The sequence below is a fragment of the Chiloscyllium punctatum genome, chromosome 9, assembly GCF_047496795.1.
Source record: "Chiloscyllium punctatum isolate Juve2018m chromosome 9, sChiPun1.3, whole genome shotgun sequence".
Classification (NCBI taxonomy): domain Eukaryota; kingdom Metazoa; phylum Chordata; class Chondrichthyes; order Orectolobiformes; family Hemiscylliidae; genus Chiloscyllium; species Chiloscyllium punctatum.
Window position 1 is genome coordinate 16322979 of NC_092747.1, and position 19837 is coordinate 16342815.

The window sequence follows — 19837 nt, forward strand, 5'->3', positions numbered from 1 at the left end:
AGTTCATGGAATGCCCTGCCAGAAACAGTGGTGGACTCTCCCTCTTTATGGGTATTTAAGCAGGCATTGGATAGGTATATGGAGGATAGTGGGTTAGTGTAGGTTAGGTGGGCTTTGATCGGCGCAACATCGAGGGCCGAAGGGCCTGTACTGCGCTGTATTCTTCTATGTTCTAACACAACATTAGTATGGTAAAACTAACCTGTCTCATGACGGTCTAAACCTAGCTCACGTTCCCTATTAGTGGGTGAACAATCCAACGCTTGGTGAATCCTGCTTCACAATGGTAGGAAGAGCCGACATCGAAGGATCAAAAAGCGACGTCGCTATGATTGCTTGGCCACCACAAGCCAGTTATCCCTGTGGTAACTTTTCTGACACTTTCTGCTTAAAACCCAAAAATTCAGAAGGTTGTGAGGACCCACTTTCACGGTCTGTACTCGTACAGAAAATCAAGAACAAGCGAGCTTTTGCCCTTCTGCTCCACAGGAGGTTTCTGTCCTCCCTGAGCTTGCCTTAGGACACCTTTGCATCATATTTACTGTGGAAAAGGAGATGGAAGATATAGACTGTAGGGAAATAGATGGTGACATCTTGCAAAATGTCCAGATTACAAAGGAGGAAGTGCTGGATGTCTTGAAACCTTTAAAGGTGGATAAATCCCCAGGAGCTGATCAGGTATACCCGAGAACTCTGTGGGAAGCTAGAGAAGTGATTGCTGGGCTTCTTGCTGAGATATTTGTATCATCGATAGTCACAGGTGAGGTGCTGGAAGACTGGAGGTTGGCTAACGTGGTGCCACTGTTTAAAAAAGGTGACCAGTGAGCCTGACCTCAGTGGTGGGCAAGTTGTTGGAGGGAATCCTGAGGGACAGGAGGTACATGTATTTGGAAAGGCAAGGACTGATTCGGGATAATCAACATGGCTTTGTGCATGGGAAATCATGTCTCACAAACCTGATTGAGTTTTTAGATGAAGTAACAAAGAAGATTGATGAGGGCAGAGCAGTAGATGTAATCTATATGGACTTCAGTAAGGCATTCGACAAGGTTCCCCATGGGAGACTGATTAGCAAGGTTAGATCTCATGGAATACAGGGAGAACTAGCCATTTGGATACAGAACTGGCTCAAAGGTAGAAGACAGACGGTGGTGGTAGAGGGTTGTTTTTCAGACTGGAGGCCTGTGACCAGTGGAGTGCCACAAGGATCAGTGCTGGGCACTCTACTTTTTGTCATTTACATAAATGATTTGGATGCGAGCATAAGAGGTACAGTTGGTAAGTTTGCAGATGACACCAAAATTGTAGGTGTAGTGGACAGCGAAGAGGGTTACCTCAGATTACAACAGGATCTGGACCAGATGGGCCAATGGGCTGAGAAGTGGCAGATGGAGTTTAATTCAGATAAATGCGAGGTGCTTAATTTTGGGAAAGCAAATCTTAGCAGGATTTATACACTTAATGGTAAGGTCCTAGGGAGTGTTGGTGAACAAAGAGACCTTGGAGTGCAGGTTCATAGCTCCTTGAAAGTGGAGTCGCAAGTAGATAGGATAGTGAAGAAGGCGTTTGGTATGCTTTCCTTTATTGGTCACAGTATTGAGTACAGGAGGTGGGAGGTCATGTTGCGGCTGTACAGGACATTGGTTAGACCACTGTTGCAATATTGCATGCAATTCTGGTCTCCTTCCTATCGGAAAGATGTTGTGAAACTTGAAAGGGTTCAGAAAAGATTTACAAGGATGTTGGCAGGGTTGGAGGATCTGAGGCACAGGGAGAGGCTGAACAGGCTGGGGCTGTTTTCCCTGGAGCGTCGGAGGCTGAGGGGTGACCTTATAGAGGTTTACAAAATTATGAGGGGCATGGATAGGATAAATAGGCAAAGTTTTTTTCCCTGGGGTCGGTAAGTCCAGAACGAGAGGGCATAGGTTTAGGGTGAGAGGGGAAAGATATAAAAGAGACCTGAGGGGCAATGTTTTCACGCAGAGGGTGGTACGTGTATGGAATGAGCTGCCAGAGGATGTGGTGGAGGCTGGTACAATTGCAACATGTAAGAGGCATTTGGATCGGTATACGAATAGGAAGAGTTTGGAGGGACATGGGCCGGGTAATGGCAGGTGGGACTAGATTGGATTGGGATATCTGGTCGGCATGGACATGTTGGACCAAAGGGTTTGTTTCTGTGCTCTACATCTCTATGACTCTATGACTCTAAATAAGAGCAATTTTGAGTGCATGAAAACAGAGGTGACGAAAGTGAATTGGCAAATTAAATGACCAGTCAATACAGACGCAGTGGGAGAAATAAAAATGGATATTACAGAATCAGTAAAGGATAATGTTACTGTAATCCTGCCAGTTCATCGGGCTGCTCTCTCATTTGGGACCAGTGATGGTTTAAATTGAGGTTCACGATGCCTTGGATCAGAGCCTTTCATGGTAATCTCAGCTGCTGTGGGAATTCAAACCATGCAGATTGCTCTCTGTCAGTCCCTTTTCGAATAACATTGTTGTCTGTCAATAGAGTTGGACCTTCTCCAAATCCGGAGAAGTTTGGAAAATTAATACCAAGGGCTGAATCTTGCTTTTTCTGGCTAAGTCAGAGTTGCATTATGTTTTTGGAGGATTTTTCACCATGAGTTCGAGCTTTCTCATCTTGTCTTACTAAAGCCAACACTTTAATTCCTTACCCTATCCCGTGGCATTTGTCATGTCGATTTTCCACCCCACCTTACTACAGCAGTGCCTGGAACATCCCAGCATCCCTTGTGCTTGCCCCATCCCTAAAAGCCTGTTATGCACCCGGTCACACACTGGTATCACGAAGCTGCCATACCCATTGATGGCAGAGTTGTAACATGTCAGAGAAGGGGAAGCTGGCATCACGTTTCCCTGACGAGAAGTCCTGGGGTGGTCAGAGGGCTGCAGAGGAAAGGAGTCCTCTACCTTGCGAGCTATCAGAGGAGACCGTGTCACTAGATACTATCAGCTTGATTTGAAGTTATCACCCGTATCTGTGCCACCTCCAAGGGTGAGGAGGAGCAGCCAGCCATTCCATAAGAAGGTTAATGGCCTTCTCCACTCTGCCAAGGTAAGGGCCATACTCCTCTCTGCCACCTCATGCTCACTCTATCTCTGCTACTGCACCCATTTTGCACCAAGGGTCATACTCTGCTTCTGTGAGTTTTGCCTTCAAGACTTTGCCTCTCTCACTCTCCCCCACAGCACCCTCTCAAGCTCCCACACCTTCTTATCCTACACACTGTGCTGCCTTCTCTGTCTTTCAGTACACCTTACCAACCTTGCATCCACATGCAATAGCACCAGCAGCTGTGCCACTCACTGTCATCCCACCCATTCCTCATCCCTCATTTGCTTATTGATAGAGGACACAGTCCATAACAGGGCAAAGGGAAGCCAGCAGGGTGGAACATGCCTGACCCGACCTGTGGCAATGCACAGACAATTAGACCAAAGGATCTGATTCTGTGTTTCTATGACTCTACCACAGTCATCTAATTATTCCCATATGCTGCAGCTAGGATACATATTTCAATTGATTCCTTAGTTTACTCAGTTAGTAATGTGCTTACTTTTAGAGTCATAGACATAGAGATGTACAGCATGGAAACAGACCCTTCGGTCCAATTTGTCCATGCCCACCAGATATCCCAACCCAATCTAGTCCCATCTGCCAGCATCCGGCCCATGTTCCTCCAAACCTTTCCTATTCATATACCCATCCAGATGACCAATAAAGGAAAGCATACCAAATGCCTTCTTCACTATCCCATCTACCTGTGACTCCACTTTCAAGGAGCTATGAATCTGCAATCCAAGGTCTCTTTGTTCAGCAACACTCCCCAGGACCTTACCATTAAGTGTATAAGTCCTGCTAAGATTTGCTTTCCCAAAATGCAGTACCTCACATTTATCTGAATTAAACTCCATCTGCCACTTCTCTGCCCATTGGCCCATCTGATCAAGAGCCTGTTGTAATATGAGGTAACCTTCTTCACTGTTCACTACACCTCCAATTTTGGTGTCATCTGCAAACTTACTAAATGTACCCCTTATGCTCACATCCAAATCATTTATGGAAATGACAAAAAGTAGAGGACCCAGCGCCAATCTTTGTGGCACTCCACTGGTCACAGGATTCCAGTCTGAAAAACAACCCTCCACTACCACCCTCTGTCTTCCACCTTTGTGCCAGTTCTATATCCAAATGGTTAGTTTTCCCTTTATTCCTTGAGATCTAACCTTGCTAACCAGTATCCCATGGGGAACCTTGTCAAACGCCTTACTGAAGGCAATATAGATCACATCTACTGCTCTGCCCTCATCAATCCTCTTTGTTACTTCTTCAAAAAACTCAATCAAGTTTGTGAGACATGATTTCCCAAGTACAAAACCATGTTGACTATCCCTAATCAGTTCTTGCCTTTCCAAATACATGTACATCCTGTCCCTCAGGATTCCCTTCAACAATTTACCCACCACTGAGGTGAGGCTCACTGTTCTATAGTTCCCTGGATTGTCCTTACTACCCTTCTTAAAGATTGGCACCACGTTTGCCAACCTCCAGTCTTCCGGCACCTCACCTGTGTTATCGATGATACAAATATCTCAGCAAGAGGCCCAGCAATCACTTCTTTAGCTTCCCACAGAGTTCTCGGGTACACCTGATCAGCTCCTGGGGATTTATCTACCTTTATGCGTTTCAAGACATCAGTACTTTCTCCTCTGTGATCTGGATATTTTGCAAGATGTCACCATCTATTTCCCTACAGTCTATATCTTCCATATCCTTTTCCACAGTAAATACTGATGCAAAATATTCATTTAGTATCTCCCCCATTTTCTGTGGCTCCACATAATGGCTGCCTTGCTGATGTTTGAGGGGCCCTGTTCTCTCCCTTGTTATCCTTTTGTCCATAATGTATTTATACAAACCCTTTGGATTCTGCTTAACTCTATTTGCCAAAGCTATCTCATATCCCCTTTTTGCCCTACTGATTTCCCTCTTAAGTATACTCCTACTGCCTTTATATTCTTCAAAGGATTTGCTCGATCTCTGCTGTCTATATACCTTACATACGCTTCCTTCTTTTTCTTCACCAAACCCTCCACTTCTTTAGTCATCCAGCATTCCCTATACCTACTAGCCTTTCCTTTCACACTAACAGGAATACACTTTCTCTGGATTCTCGTTGTCTCATTTCTGAAGGCTTCCCATTTTCCAGCTGTCCCTTTACCTGCGAACATCTGCCCCCAATCAGCTTTTGAAAGTTTTTGCCTAATACCGTCAAAATTGGCCTTTCTCCAAATTAGAACTTCAACTTTTAGATCTGGTCTATCCTTTTCCATCACTATTTTAAAATGAATAGAATTATGGTCGCAGGCCCCAAAGTGCTCCCTCACTGACATCTCAGTCACCTGCTCTGCCTTATTTCCCACCTTCTCTAGTAGGTACATCCACATACTGAATCAGAAAATTTTCCCGTACACACTTAACAAATTCCTTTCCATCCAAACCCTGAACACTATGGCAGTCCAAGTCTATGTTTGGAAAGTTAAAATCTCCTACCATAACCACCCTATTATTCTTACAGATAGCTGAGATCTCCTTACAAGTATTTTCACCCTAAGCATTGTGGCTAGTTCACAGAAGTTACAGTGGGGAGAATTAAGAGGTTAATAGTGTAGAGATTACTGTAGTTGATAATGTGAACTGTATTTCAGGTTACAACTTCTGTATTTCTTCAGCAAGACTATGATAAGGAAATATGATGCAACACGCTTTCCCCCCGAAGATAACTGCAAGGCTGTCAATAGTATAGAATGGGCTGCCAAATTCAGAAAGTATTTGCTCGTTTTACAATTGCATAGAAATAAATCTTGTTAGTTCTGAGATGTGAAGAGATCCAAGCACTCTTGGCCATGAATTACAAATGGTTAGTATGCACGTGCAGTAAGTAATTAGGAAAGTTAATAGGAATATTATTGTCAATTCCAAGATGAATTGAGCACAGAAGTAGGGAGGTTATGTTTCAAATGTACAGAAAACTAGTGAGACCACATCTGAAGTGTTTCTCTTTCACTTATGGGGTGTTTGATGGTGGGGCCAGCGTTTGTCATTCAATAAGATCATGACTGATCTGTTTATGGATTGAGGTCCACTTACTCACTCACTCACCATAACCCGTAACTCCTTTATTGTTCAACAATCTATCTCTCTTTGCCTTAAAAATATTCAGCGAGGAAACCTCAACAGCTTCACTGGGCAGGGAATTCCACAAATTCGCAACCCTCTGGGTAAAAAAGTTCCTTCTCAGCTCAATCCTAAATCTGCTCCCCATTATTTTGAGACTACGACCCCTAATTTTACTTTTACCTGCCAGTGGAAACAACCTCCCTGTTTCTATCTTATCTATTCCCTTCATCTACGTTTCTATAAGATCCCTTTTTGTTCTTCTAAATTCCAGTGAGTATAATCCCATTCTAGTTCATCTCTCTGCAGAAGCCAAAACTCCCATCTCTGGAATCAACCTAGTGGACCCCCTCTGCACCCCCTCCAGAGCCAGTACATCCTTTCTCAAGTCAGGAGACCAAACCTGCACGCAGTACTCCACATGTGGCCCCACCAGCACCTTGTACAGCACAACAGCAGCACAACCTTGCTGTTTATAAAGTTCATCCCTCTCATAATGCAGGACAATATTCTACTGCCTTCTTAATTACTTGCTGTATCTGCACACCAACTTTTTTGTGATTCAATGCCATTAGGAGGGAGTTCCAGGGTTTTGACCTCGCAACACTGAAGGCCAGAGATGGGATTCTAAGTCAGAATAATAAATGACTTGGAGGAGCCTTCCAGGTGGTGGTTGTCCTACATATCTTCTAGCTTTGCCCTTCTAGATGGTAGTGGTTATGGATTTGAAAGGAGCACTGTGTGCTGTATTGTTTTCCTTATTTAAGGAAGGATGAAAACACATTTGAAGCAGTTCAGAGATGGTTTATCAGACTAATACTAAGAACAGAGTGGGTTGTCTTTTGAGGATAGGTTGGACAGGCTTGCTTTAGAAAAGTGACAGATGATTCGATGAAACATGTAAGATCCTGAGGGGTCTTTTCAAGGTGAATGTGCTAAGGACATTTCCTCTTGTGGGAGGGTCCAGAACTAGGGATCGCTATTTAAAAATATGAGATTGCCTATTTAAAACAGAGATAAAGAGAATGTTTTCTCACAGACAATCATGAGAGTTTAGTACTCTTTGAATCAGAAGATGCTGACGGCAGACTGCGTGAATATTTTTAAGGCAGAGGAAGGTAGATTCATGATAAGCAAGGGAGCAAAAGGTCATTGTGAATAGGAAGGAATGTGGAATAATCAGATCAATCATGGTCTATTGAATGATGGAGCAGGTTTGATGGGGTGAGTGGTCTGTTGCTGCTTCGACTTCATATTTCTGTTTGGGAAACTTTGAGATTTTGAGAGAGAGAGAGAAACTAGGAGAGACATCAGACTTTGAATTTCTCCTACAAGTTTGTAATGTAGAGGTTCTGGTTTTAATCATGTCTTGCTGCACGTGTGGCGTTGTGTCACAACAACTGCCTCAAATAGGAGGCAAAACACTGAAAGATCTGCAAAGAAAATTGATAAAAAATTGCTTACCCCTTTCCTTCAAAACTCCCTTACCATGCTACCGCCCACATCCGAGTGAGGCAACGTCTGCCTCATCCTTCAAAGTGCCATTAACCAGAGGGAGAAACGAGGCAAATACCTCATCCCATTCCAACCCAAGCCAATGGCAACCCATCATCCTGTAGCCATTGTGAGGACTCAGCTAAGCCACTGCCCTTAAACTAACCCGCAGGTATGTTCAGGCAGTGAAAAGGGAGCTAACTGTCTCTCCTACTTGCTTGTGCACAAGAGTTGAGATTTCCACGGATGGAACAGAGAGTAAGTTATGGTCTATAAGTTCAGCTCTGTAAGTCAATAACTATTTTTGTTGGGTAGAGTTTCAGACTAATCAAGGTACTACTTTTCTATCAGCCTTTACTTTGCTTGAAACGAAATAGTTATGTTGATGATGAAATAAAAATCCCTATAAATCCATATTAATAGAAAAATATCACTATTGATATCAGAACCGGAGATGCTAACAAGAGAAAACTTTTAAAATTTTAACATTAAATAAACAGCAGAAATACCAATGTCAATATTGTAAATACTAACAAAACAGTATTACAAAAATAATAGCAGAATATTTCAGAAACATGAATGCAAATGGTCACTGAAATTTCTCTTAAGGACCGATTCAAATTCAATCCAGCCTTGCAATTAAGAAACCATATGATCTCACCAGCTTACAAGATCAAACAAATATTCATATCTCAGAAAGGAACAAAGAGAGAGGGAAGCAGTAAGATTAACACTCTGCAAAGGTTGGGAGATCTGATACTTACCGATTGGACCCCAAGCACAGATCTAATGGAACGCTTGCTGATGCTTTGTGATGCTGAGTAAACCAAGCTGTTTAAATTTTGAAAGTCATGCTCTGCTGATGACGAATGAATTCCAAGGAAATAAAACTCATATAACAAGGTGAAAAACAAATGTGCTCAGTAACTTAGTGACTCACAGCAAACACCCTGACAGAACATTACTGGTGAACCTGTGGGAGTGGGTAAAGTATGAATCAAGTGAAACAGCAGATTTATTCAACCACAAAATTGTTTTGTTTGATGCAGCAGGGGTTGTCTCATAGGACTTCGTGGTGTACGGCTGTATAATAGGGTGTATTGTTCACAATTGTGCCAATATTTATAACTCTAATTGCAGACCTAATGGGACATACTGAGGCTTTCAGTTTACATTTGTGCTTCTAATGTTGTAAAACATTACAAAAGGTATAGCAGGAAGGTTGTCAGAAAAGATTTGATACTTAACAACAGGAATAGAGAACATGAGAGTAGCTGAAGACGGATTAGCTTCTCAAGAAAGGACAGAGAGAGGTTAATGCAGTTTCCTGAAGGGATCCTAGAAAGGGAAACTGCTACTAGTGAAGACTCAGAAACCGCCAGGAGTTGACGATTTGGGGCGTGTGCAAAACAAATTGAAGATACACAGGAGGCAAAATTAGGAGAGGTGCAAAGACCTTGAAGAGTTGTAAGGCAGGAGGTTAAAGAGAGGATTCTATTTATACAATATGTACATCACAGCCACCAGAAACCTAAGAGCTCTTTACAGGTGTAAGTATGGTTATCGCTGTCAGGCAGGAAGCACAGTCAATAAGTACACGGCAGACTCCTACAGACAACAGCCTGTCAAAGATCAGATAACACACTTTATTGATGTGGGTGGAGGGATAAATATTTGACAGAACACCAGGGAAAACTCCCCTGCTCATTTTCAAAATAGTGTCATGGGCTATTTTATATTGCCCTGAGCATTAGGTGGGGCCTCAGTTTAATGTCTCATCAAAAAAATTGTGGAATTTCCTGGGCCCACCCAAAGCTTTTGGAAAGGCGGGTGGGGGATTTTTTAATTTGCTTATGGGACATGGGTGTCACTGGCTGGTCATTTATTGCCTATCACTTTTTGAGAAGATGATGGTGAGCTGCTTCCTTGAACTTCTGCAGTCCACCTGCTGTGGGTTGACCCACAATGCCATCAGGGAGTGTGGTCCAGAATTTTGACCAAACAACAGTGAGGAAATGGTGATAAATGATATCTGGCCTGGAGGGGAATTTGCTTGTGGTAGTGTTCCCATATATCTGCCACCCTTGTCCTTCGAGATGAAAGTGGTTGTGCATTTGGAAAGTACTGCCTCAGGATCCTTGGTTAGTTTCTGCAATGCATCTTGTAGATCGTACACACTGCTGCTACTGACCACCATTGATGGAGGGAGTGGATGCTTGTAGATGTTGTGCCAATCAAGTGGACTGCTTTATCCTGGATAGCAGAAAGCTCCTTCAGTGTTGCCATTCAGGCAAGTGCGGAGTATTCCACCACACTTCTGACTTGTTCCTTGTAGATGGTGGACAGGCTTTGGGGAATCAGAAGGTGAATTACTAGCCGCAGTATTCCTAGCTTTTGACCTCCTCTTGCAGCCACTGTGTTTAAATGGCAAATCCAGTTGAATTTCTCATTAATGGTAACCCCAAGGGTGTTGATAATGGGGGAATTTAGTGATAGTTACACCATTGAATGTCAAGGGGTGGCAATTAGATTGTCTCTTATTGGAGATGGTATTTGCCTGGCATTTGTGTGGCATGAATGTTACTTGCCACTTGCCAGCCTAAGCCTGGATATTGTCTAGGTTTTGTTGCATTTGAACATGGACTGCTTCAGTATCTGAGGTGTTGTGAATGGTGCTGAACACTGTGCAATCATTGGCGAACATCCCCACTTCTGACCTTATAGTGGAGGAAGGGTCATTGGTGAAGCAGCTGAAGATGTTTGAGCCTAAGACACTACCCTGAGGAACTCCTGCAGAGATGTCCTGGAGCTGAGACGACTGATCCCCAACAACCACTACCATCTTCCTGTGTGTCAGGAATGACTCTAACCAGCAGAGAGTTTGCCACCTGATACCCATTGATTCCAGTTTTGCTAGGGCTCTATGTTGCCATACTCATTTGAATGCAGCCTCAATGTCAAGGGCTGTCACTCTCCCCTCACCTCTGGAATTTAACTCTTTTGTCCATGTTTGAACTAAGGCTGTAATGAGATTAGGAGTTGAGTGGCCCTGGTGGAACCCAAACTGGGCGTCACTGAGCAGGTTATTATTGAGCAGGTGTTCCCTGATAGCACTACTGGCATCGCTTTTCTGATGATTGAGTTAGACTGAAGGGGCAAGGTTGGAGTTATGTACCTGACATACCTGGGCAACTTTTCACTTTGTTGGTAGATGCCAATCTGTATTGGTTATGGGAGCAGCAAGATCTGGAGCACAAATCTTCAAGACTATTGCCGGAATGTTGCTAAGGCCCTTAGTCTTTGCACTATCGAGTGGCTCCAACTATTTCTTGATAACAAGTGGAAAGAATTGAATTGGCTGAAGACTGGTATCTGTGATGCTGGAGACCACAGGTGGGAGCTGAGATGGATCATCCACTTGGCACTTCTGGCTGACGGTTGTTGTGAATGCTTCAGCCTCATCTTTTGCACTGTTGTGTTGGCCTCTACCATTATTGAGGATGGGGATATTGTTGAGCCTCTACTTCCAGTGAGTGTTTGATTGTCCACCACTACTCAAGAGAGGATGTGGCAGGACTGTCGAGCCTGGATCTGAGCTCTGCTTGTCACTTGCCACTGATGCTGTTTGGCATACCAGTAGTCCTGTTTGGTAGCTTCACCAGGTTGACACCAGATGTTCTTGGTGCTGGTCCTGACATGCCTTCCTGCTCTCTGCATTGAACCAGGGTTGATCCCCTGGCTTGACGGTAATGGTTGAGTACGGGATATGCCAGGCCTTGAGGTTACAGATTGTGCTTTAAAGGATGGGAAGCAAGAACTCATTTGCCCAATGGTGAGCTAAAGTTTGAATATTAGGTCCTTAAAAACCTTTCGTGTGGGTGGCCTTTGGGAACCTCTCTTGCATTTTCATGTACCATTGTGAGTGCCACATTTTCAGAAGGATGCGAATTAATTAACGAGTCAGCAAAGCAATTTACAAGAGTGGTTCCAGGGGTGGGGATCTTCAGTTATGGGACAGACTGGAAAGGTTGGAACTCTTCTCCTTGGAGAAAAGACAAGGCTAAGAAGGTGCCTGATAAAGGTTTCCAAAATCATGAGTGAGCTGGATAACGTGGATAAGAGGAAGCTCTTAAAAAGGAAGAAGAATGACAGGCAAAGAATTCAATTGAGCTGCAGAAGAAGTAAGGGTAACAGTTGAACTTTGCCATTGGAAAATTCAGTTGAGACTCTTTTCATGCAAACATATAGATAAGGAAAGAGAATCCACTTTGCACTTCAGGTCTGTTCCACGATTCAATAAGACCACAGCTGCTCCGATCTTAACTTTGACTCTATATTCCTGTGTAACCCTAGTAGACTTTAATCCCCTTGTCATGGGATTTGATTACCAGGGCACTCCTCCTGTCTGAATTATAGCAATACTTTCCTGGTCATCCTTCATCTTTTGCCAACATCAACTCAACGCTGGTCCCTGCTGTCTATGCAGTGCCATGTTAAAGGTAATTCGAAATACAAAATCTTAGAAAAACAGTAATTAAGATACATTGTAAAGCACCACTAGCAAATTCCCCTCCAAGTCATAAGCTGCCCTGACTTGGGACCACACAGCCATTAAGAAAATGTGAGGACTGCACATGCTGGATAGTCAGAGTCGAAAAATGTGGTGCTGGAAAAGCACCGCAGCATCCGAGGAGCAGGAGAGTTGACATTTCAGGCATAAGACCTTCGTCAGGAACGTGGGGGTGGGGAGGGGCTGAGAGGTAAATGTGGAGGTGGGGTTGGGGGGAAAATTAGCTGGGAAAGCAATAGGTGAATGCAGGTGGGGGGGGTGGTAATGGTGATAGGTCAGTGGGGACAGTGGAGTGGATAGGTTGGAAGGAAGATGGAGAGGTATGACAGGTCAAGGGCGCTGTGCCGAGGGTTGGATCTGGGATGAGGTGGGGGAGGGGAGATGTGGAAACTAGTGAAGTAAATGCCTCATCTTCCACCTTGGGACCTTACAATCACACGGCATCAATATTGACTTAATTAGTTTCCAAATCTCTCCTCCCCCCCACCCCATCCCAGATCCAATCCTCCAACTCTTGACCTGACCTGTCCTCCCTGTCCATCCTCCTTCCCACAGAACTGTTCCACTCTCCCCACCAACCTTTCACAATTACCCCACTGCCTGAATCCATCTATCACCTTCCCACCTACCTTCCCCTGAGCCCCACCCCCACCTTCTATTTATCTCTCAGACCCCTCCCTCCACCACATTCCCGATGAAGGGCTTATGCCCAAAACATCAACTCTCCTGCCCCTCAGATGCTGCCTGATCTGCTGTACTTTTCCAGTGCTATACTTTTCAACCATATTGCTGTTCCTTCCCTATCATAACAAGCCTTAAACTATCTTCCCGACAGCAGTGTGTATGTTTGCTAGACTGCAACAATACAAGCAGGTAACTCACCACCATCTCCTCATGGACAGTTACGGGCGGCGTGAGGTTTGTCAAGGATGCTTACCTCTCATTTCAAACATTGTGACAAAGGAAATTGCATATTGCAATCAAACATTGTGAAATAAACTGTGCCATTTGAGGCAAACTTGTTTTTTGGCGAAACGATTCTTATCAGGAATTGATCTTCAACTGTTATTGTTGTAAAATCGATTGTATATGTTGAGCTTAAATCTAAGCTGTCCTTTATTTTATCAATGCTAGTTAGTTGATGCCTTATATGTGTAACAGTTAAGATGTAATCACCTCATCTTAATACCCTCCCAATAGCAATATGCAGTGGACCCTGTATCACTGAATCTAATTTTCATTTTGTTTGAACAAGTTTGATTGAGAATAAAGTCCTTGAAGTATCCAATCTTCTTCCCAGTCCTGAGGAAAGGTCATGGAACTCGAAATGTTAACTCTGCTTTCTCACCACAGATGCTGCCAGTCCTGCTGAGCTCTTCCACCAATTGTTATTTTTGTTTCTGATTTCCAGCACCTGCAGTTATTTCAATTTTTATTCATCCTTCCTGGGTGAGTAGCAGGTGGGTGCCTTTCCCACTGAGGCCTGGGGCAACTTACCACAGTGAGCATGTCAAAAAGAAGCAGTATGGCAAGTCAATAAGTGGGCAATTTGTTTTGGGCAGGGACTAATTCTAAGGAAGTGAGGGTGAGGAAGTGTAGTGAAGTGATCCAGGATAAACTCTGGAGTAGTGTGGAAAGCGAGGAGTTAAGGTGGAGCTTGACAGGACGGTGCATAGATTAACAGAAACACGACATCATAGCTTGGCAGGCCAGGTGAGCTATAATATGCATTGTTGTCTGTACTTCAGCTGATGTTTATGGCGTTTGCAATCTCTGTTACCTCTCACTATTCATTCTGACTAACTCAGCCAGGCATCCATTACACTCAATGCTCTTTCAGCTCTTGGCTGATTTGGCGTCTGACTTTTTTTAATGTCAAAAATATTCTTTATTCATAAACAATATCTTTGTATATGCACATTGACACAAAAGTAGTTCGGTTCTGTGCAGATGCATATTAAGTAAACAAAAAAAATTAAACTTTGACTCTATCGAAAAAAACAGTCCTCTCTTATAGATACAAAACTAATATTCACATATATTTGAGGCACTAGGAGAGTCCAGTAACTGAATGTACATCCATTTACCTTCAGCAGGAAGACATAGAACACAGAACATTACAGTGCAGTACAGGCCCTTGGGCCCTCAATGTTGTCCAACCTGTGAAACCAATCTGAAGCCCATCTAAACTGCACCATTCCTTTTTCATCTATTTGTCTATCCAATGACCATTTCAATGCTGTGAAAGTTGGTGAGTCTACTACTGTTGCAGGCAGTGCTTTTCACGCCCCTACTACTCTCTAAGTAAAGAAACTACCTCTGACATCTGTCCTATCTCTATCACCCCTCAGTTTAAAGCTATGTCCCCTCATGCTAGCCATCACCACCCAAGGAAAAAGGTTCTCTCTGTCCAACCTATCTAATTCTCTGATTATCTTATATGTCTCGATTAAGTCCCTCGCAACCTTTTTCTCTCTAACAAAAAAGTCCCTCAGCTGGGAGGTCATGTTGCTGCTGAACAAGACATTGGTTAGGCCACTGTTGGAATATTGCATGCATTCCTGGTCTCCATCCTATCGCAAAGATGTTGTGAAACGTGAAAGGATTCAGAAAAGATTTACAAGGATGTTGCCAGGGTTGGAAGATTTGAGCTATAGGGAGAGGCTGAACAGGCTGGGCTATTTTCCCTGGAGTGTTGGAGGCTGAGGGGTGACCTTATAGAGGTTTACAAAATTATGAGGGGCATGGATAGGATAAATAGACAAAGTCTTTTCCCTGGGGTGGGGGAGTCCAGAACTAGAGGGTATAGGTATAGGGTGAGAGGGGAAAGATATAAAAGAGACCTAGGGTGCAGAGGGTGGTATGTGTATGGAATGAGCCACCAGAGGAAATGGTGGAGGCTGGTACAATTGCAACATTTAAAAGGCATTTGGATGGGTATATGAATAGGAAGGGTTTGGAGGGATATGGGCTGGGTGCTGGCAGGTGGGACTAGATTGGGTTGGGATATCTGGTCGGCATGGATGGGTTAGACCGAAGGGTCTGTTTCCATGCTGTACATCTCTATGACTCTATAACTCTTTCCTCTTAAGACCTTCCCTCCATAACAGGCAACATCCCAGCAAATCTCTTTTGAACTATTTCCAAAGCTTCCACATCCTTTCTATAATGCGGTGACCAGAACTGTACTCAATAATCTCAGTGCGGCTGCACTGGAGTTTTGTACAGCTGCATCATGACGTCATGGTTCTGAAACACAATCCCTCTACCAATAAAAGCTAACACACCGTATGCCTTCTTAACAACCCTATCCACCTGGGTGGCAACTTTCAGGAATCTATGTACATGGACACCGACATCTCTCTGTTCATCTACCTTGCCAAGAATCTATTAGTCCAGTACTCAGCATTCCTGTTCCTCCTTCCAAAATGAATCACCTCACACGTTTCCACATTAAATTCCATTTGCTACCTCTCAGCCCAGCTCTGTAGCTTATCTATGTCCCTCTGTAACCTAAAACATCCTTCAGCACTATCCATCACCCTCTGTCTCCTTTCAGTTATCCAATTTCTGATCTGAACTGCTAAGTCACCCTCAATCCAATGCCTACCGTTTTTGTGCTATAGCCTACTGTGGGGAACCTTATCAAATGCCATAGTGAAATGTATGTACACCACATCAACTGCTTTATCCTCATCCACCTGTTTGGTTACCTTCTCAAAGAACTCAATAAGTTTTGTGAGGCATGACCTATTTTCACAAAACCAAATACCTCAGACAGTAGTCTTTCCTCACCGTGCCTTGGTGGCAGCTGCCCCAAGTTTTAGTGTGGCCCTCAGAATGTAGTCCTGGACCTTGAAATGTGCCAATCTGCAACACTTGGTCTGACCACTTAAACTATGGGTATCTGGGTGCTCTGGTTAAAGTGAACCCTGGTTAAAGTGAAAGTTAAAACCAAACACTCCTTCCCTTTAAGTTGCTGCAGGTTTCTTATATGTAGTGGCTATCCTCGTAGATGACCTCCTCACCTTGTGGCAGAGCAAAAAGTTGTTGGTTTAAGTGTTCCACAAACTCGACCAATAGGAATATAAGAATAGGAGTGGGCCATTCAGCACATCAATATTTGCTCCGCCATTTAACAGATCATGTCTAATCAAACACTTCAATTACTTTTACTCCCATTGTTCCATAACCCTTGAAGTCATTGATAATCCAAAAAAAATCAATCTTTATTTTAAATATACTTCAACAGTCCACTGGGAGGAGAATTCCAAAGATTCGCATTCCTCTGACTTACAAAACCTGCTCATTTCAATCCTAAATGGCACTCCCTTATTTTTAAATTCGATTCTCAAACCACAGGAAACCTCTAACCTGGAATGACCCTGGCTCCAATGCTCCAGAGAACATCGGCCTATCTTGTGCAATGCCTCTTCATAGGACCATCCCGCCATACTGGGAAAAAGAGTCTCATGATCCTTCATTGCCCTTCCTCTATGTTCCCAGAGAAAAGGAAACTGAACCCGCATGCCCAGTGAGATCCAACTTAGCAATACCTTGCAATGAAAGGGGGGGGATGGACTTTATCAAAGGCCTTCTGAAAATCTAATTTGTCAAACATGATATTGAATTCAAAAATCTATGCTGGCTATGCAAAATCAGATTATTTTTTTGTCTAAGTGTCCGTTTTTCACATCCTTAATGATAGATTTTAGCATTTTCCTTACACTTCATGTTAGGCTGACAGGTGTGTGGGAATCAGCGGTTTGGGAAAAAGGGAGGAAAATGGACTTGAGGGTTATCAGATGAGCCATGAACTATTGATTTGTAGAGCAGACCCATTGGCCAAATGGCCCGTTTCTGCTCCTCTCTCTCATGGTCTTCTGGTTAGACTTTCCCTCGTGGGAGGCAGTAATTGCTTGGCACTTTTGTGGCATGTACATTACCACCCAATGCCTGGAGAAAGAACGCCCCATCTTCCGCCTTGGGATCCTCCAACCACACGGCATCAATGCCGACCACCAGTTTCTTCATCTCCCCTCCTCCCACCTCATCCCAGATCCAACCTGCCAACTTGTCACCGCCCTGTTGAATTGTCCTACCTGTCCATCTCCCTTCCTACTCCACCTTCCCCTCCGACCTATCCCCATCAGCCCCCACCTGCATCTACCTATCGCCTTCCCTGTACCTTCCCCCACCACCCACCCTCCTATTTATCTCCCAGCCCCTTTCCTGCCCCTCCACATTCCTGATAAAGGGCTCATGCCCAAAATGTTGATTTTCGTACTCCTCGGATGCTGCCTGATCTGCTGTGCTTTTCCAGCGTCACACTTTTCGACTCGGATCTCCAGCATCTGCAGTCTGCACTTTGTCCAGGTATATTACTGGCCACATTTAGACCCAATCTGAATGTTTTCCTGGTCTTGCTATATTTGGACATGGACTGCTTCATTTGGGTCTTTGTGTACATGAATTGTAAGAAGTTGCTGTGCATATGTAGCATGTATCTAAGAAGGCAAATTAATTATAAGTCTTTTTAGCAAGTGAGATATATTATTAAAACCAGGAAGGTCTGCTGGTACTGTACATGACATTGATGAATCATGACCTAGACTTGTGTGTAAAATTAATGTAAAGGCAAGGAAATATTAGAAAGGAAAGGTCCACCCATACTGATTCCTGAACAGACATGGCTATCTTATGACGAATGCTTGAATGGATTGGGCCTTAACTCATTGATGTTTAGAAGAATGGGAACAGGGGAAGGACTTATACAATTAAAAGACAAGCTACAATAAACGTGAAGCGTGTCAATCCTGTTGTTCACAATGCACCAGTGATATCCTTGTCACTGAGGCTAGCCAGGATTTTGATGACTCAAGTACTCTGATATTAATGTCTTGGTTTTCATCTCTGAACACAGACACTTCTAAAACGTAGGTCAACTTTAACACTGAAACAGTAGAGTGGTCCTGAAATGAAGCAACCCCTGCGATTTATGGGTCCCTTTTACATTCACCAAGTGAGCTGTTCAGTGCAAGACAGGAGTCCTGACGCTACGCAGCAAGTTGACATCATGCCAAGGAATGGAAATCTGAAACATTGCTCCTCCAAATAGTGGCTAACCCAGAGAGTCCAACTGAAATCATCCGAACTGAGATCGATTTTTTGCTCGGAAACATTGTCACAGATTATAGATGCATAGGTAGATGCCAGAAACGAAGGGGTTGTCTCATCAGGAAAGGTTGAGTAGATCAAGTCTGTGCACATTGGAATGTAGAAGAATGACAGGCAACTCTATTGACATGTACAAGATTCTAAGGGAATTGGACGGGGGATGCAAAGTGTGAAAACTTGGGATAAGGCGTTGCATTTTAAGACAGAGATGAGGTGGAAGTTTTCCCCTCATAGGGCAGTAAATGTGTTTAATTCTTTACCACAGAGGGTTGTCAAGATTGGCTGATTAAATATAATCAAGGCTGTGTTAGATTATTTTTCAATTAGTAAGGGAATCAGGGCAATGAGGTAAAGCACTAGAAATGGATTATCAAATCAGCCATGATCTCATTGAATGGCAGAGCAAGACTCATTGGGCTGAATAGTCTAGTTGTGCTCCTATGGGATTAAGGTGATTCATGACCTAAATGAATAACAGAACAGCCTGTTTCTCTTGCATTCTATGAAATTTTACATTTTAGGCGGTGCTCATCTCTCCAGCCTCGCTTTCTGAGAAATATCCTAATCTCAAATTCATTCGGAGTTCATTTCTTGACATGACATACCTTGTGAGCAGAGTTTCAAATTCCGAATTCACGCTAACCAGCAACTCCAGCACAGTTCTCATGTTTGCCCCCACCTCTCCCTCTCACCAAAACCCTCGCGCTTAATTCCACACCTTGCACCTTTCACTTGACTGAGTATCACCTCCTCAGGTAGCCAATAGGCAGGTACCAGGCAGATCATTCACCCACCGCTTTGATTCCTTGTCAACCTTCACTGGATCTCCCTTCCTCTGGGCTGAGGTTGAGATATCCCGAGTCTCATCTGCGGATCTTTCTGTGGTTTTGTTCCGCCCGATCAGCTGTGGGCGAGTTTCTCAGGAGTGACAAGAAGACATCTCTTGGCTGGACGTCCTGCAAAGCAGTTTGAATTAAATCCCAAACGGTGCGGATATCACTGTTTTGAAGTGAAAAGGGCTCCAGAATGGGGTGAAAAGCTCAGTCCTAGAAGGACTGGCATTGACAATCCGCCGATCTGATGGCTATTCACAATAAGATCGCACTAATATTTCTGGGCTAAGTGAGTACCAAATGCAAGTGAGGCCCTCCGATGGTGAGATTGAACGTGTGCAATGCTCTGCTGACAATTTATTTGCCATTGTAAATATTTTCCTTTGAATACACCGCCAATTTAAAAATAAACCCACTGCCAAGAAATGTCCCTACATGTTATTGTCCCTTCGTGGTATTGCTGCAAGTGTGTCTGAAACACGTGCATTTTTGTGTGTTTTCCTTGAGTTCTAGTAATTTATGTTCAAAGAAGCTGCAGAGTTAGTAGCACTT

General features: G+C 43.7%; 1 protein-coding gene across 3 annotated transcripts in view; it reads right to left on the reverse strand.

The window, feature by feature from the left end:
- Positions 1-19528, reverse strand: part of LOC140481159 (interleukin-21 receptor-like) — a 61081-nt gene extending 41553 nt beyond the window's left edge. For all 3 annotated transcript variants that reach the window (XM_072576924.1, XM_072576923.1, XM_072576922.1), the window contains exon 1: positions 19247-19528. The gene's annotated coding sequence lies outside the window, so the exon portion shown is untranslated. The remainder of the gene's footprint in view (positions 1-19246) is intronic.
- Between the last annotated feature and the right edge of the window lie 309 nt (positions 19529-19837).